Raw genomic sequence first — 2,213 nt, 5'->3', positions numbered from 1 at the left:
GCTTTGGGCTGCATTCACAAACAACCCGACTCCGGAAAGGTACCATCTCGGGCGACCCGTGAACCGCTACCGGCCTCACACCGTCCACGGGATTGAGCCTCCATCAGAAGGACTCAGGCCCTTCGGGGCGCAAAGTGAGTGGTACCTTTCTTACGCCACATTTCCACTGCCTGCCAGGGGCAGCGGATTCAGCGCTGGGCTTTTCCCGCTTCGCTCGCCGCTACTAGGGGAATCCTAGTTAGTTTCTTTTCCTCCGCTTAGTAATATGCTTAAATTCAGCGGGTAGCCCCGTCTGATCTGAGGTCGGAACCATAAAAGCCGCGGTTCGATCGATTGAGATTCGGGGAGGAGATCCTTTTATTTCATTTTTTTCGGTTATCGCCCTGCCGACGCGGGTGTCCGCGCACCACGCGCCGGCGCCTTCGGTCCGTGTTGTTTTTGCCTCGGATCCAGTCCATTTTGCGGAGGGACACTCACGGGTCGGTGGTTACTATCCAAATGACCGCCTCGTGACCGCGGACTGTGAGGTCTTTGTGGATCTCAACGACATGCCTCGCTCACATATGCATGTTCCCCGAAATCTCGCTCTCTCGACCACTTCTCTGTACGGGCATGGACGAGCCCCGTATCTGGCTTTACTTAGGGGGTCGGGGTGCGTGCTGGCATAACACTTTCCCCGATCTTGCATCCCCAGTCGCGGGCCACGCCGCGGAACGGTGCCGCCCCTCACCGCCGCGGTCGGGCCCGATTGAATGTCAGGCGACGCTCAGACAGACGTGGCCCCGGGAGGGACCCGGGGCCGCGAGTTGCGTTCAAAGTGTCGATGATCAATGTGTCCTGCAATTCACATTAATTCTCGCAGCTAGCTGCGTTCTTCATCGACGCACGAGCCGAGTGATCCACCGCTGAGAGTTGTCTACAGGTGCCTCCCGACATCTCCAGGCGGCCGCCCGGGTCAGCCCCCCGCTGCCCGGCCACCCATGTAGAGCAGTGATGCCCGGAGACACCTTTCAAGATCGCAACACCTGAGTTGGCAAAGCATCGGAAGGTCTATTGCTCCCAAGGCGGGCACGGTTTATCCACCCCTGATTTGGCTGAGTTAGGCGGTGGGGCCTAGGGTCGATCAAGAGCTCCCCCCATCCTAGGTTCATCCCGACTTGGGTAAAGTGGGGCCCAAGGGGTGAGCGTTGAGATGTCGCCGAAGGCCAGGTAATGGGACCGGTGATCCGGCGTAACTACTGTCCTCGGAGGAATGCGGTGACGTAGCACCGTGAGTCACCCGCGGCTCCTCAAGGAAGCGGCTCTGAGGCTTTTCCCACGGCTCCCGAACCCCAGAACACTCCGAGCGTAGCACAAGACCGGGCCGGGTGGCAACCCATATACCCCCGTTTTGTTGGCACGCGCCAGACGAGCAAAAGCGGAACCGGGTACCTTGTCCGTGGTGGTCGCCGTAATGGATCCGGGCTCGACCACCGTCCATCGAATCGATCTTCCCGAACCTTCATCGCATCAGAGACGGGCAACGTGCACCCCTTTACGTTGACTATAGCGGTTACAGTAAACTGTAACCATTCCGGCCTCGGCGGTGCGGGACCATTGTTTCTCGGGCCCCGACACGTCTATAAGTGCCATCTACATGAGCCTTCGAAAGTCCGGTCCGGGCGAGAGGGAGGGATTCGGCGCCCGACTACCCTAAGAGGCGGAACGCCGCTGCCGGAGACTAGCCCGGGGACGCACGCGCGGACTGCCATGCCCGTGCTCTTGCGCGTCAACCCAGAGAGAGAATCGACAGGGACGGATACCTCCGGGGCCGGCCCTAGGCCCAACCCCCTCTCGTTATGCCTCACGTCAATACGTGCGATCGCCCTGTACCTTGTCACGCGATCGATTCGGTTATTTGCCAACCTTCCTTCACTCCTTCCTTTCGTGGCAGGGAGACGTGCACAGTGCATCTACCGATAGCCGCAAGCAGCCCGGTGACACGACGAGAAAACTGTGGGAACGGCCGGCGGCACCTGCGTGCAACCGTAACAAACCGAGAAGAAGCACAGTTTCTCGTGACGGGGGTTTTTCGCAAAACAAAACAAAGAACTCCCGACACCTCCAGGCGATGACGTAACCCGTGAGTCACCCGCGGCTCCTCAAGGAAGCGGCTCTGAGGCTTTTCCCACGGGCCTGAACCACCCAGAGGCACCAAAGAGGTCGTAGAGATT

At 59.6% G+C, this 2,213-nt stretch overlaps 2 non-coding genes across 2 annotated transcripts in view; both read right to left on the bottom strand.

Annotated features, from left to right (window-relative positions):
• LOC144193214 (28S ribosomal RNA) overlaps positions 1 to 306 on the bottom strand; it is a 4,793-nt gene extending 4,487 nt beyond the window's left edge. Inside the window, exon 1 of the ribosomal RNA XR_013325677.1 lies at positions 1 to 306. This exon is cut by the window's left edge and continues 4,487 nt beyond it. This is a non-coding gene — a ribosomal RNA (28S ribosomal RNA).
• Positions 307 to 760: 454 nt separating this feature from the next.
• On the bottom strand, positions 761 to 914 carry LOC144193212 (5.8S ribosomal RNA). The gene has a single exon (XR_013325675.1). It is a non-coding gene; the product is annotated as a 5.8S ribosomal RNA (ribosomal RNA).
• Positions 915 to 2,213: the final 1,299 nt, after the last annotated feature.

This window comes from Stigmatopora nigra, unplaced genomic scaffold (assembly GCF_051989575.1).
Source record: "Stigmatopora nigra isolate UIUO_SnigA unplaced genomic scaffold, RoL_Snig_1.1 HiC_scaffold_226, whole genome shotgun sequence".
NCBI classification, from domain to species: Eukaryota; Metazoa; Chordata; class Actinopteri; order Syngnathiformes; family Syngnathidae; genus Stigmatopora; species Stigmatopora nigra.
Note: the sequence above shows the minus strand (reverse complement) of the source record. Positions and strands in the feature narration are given on the sequence as shown.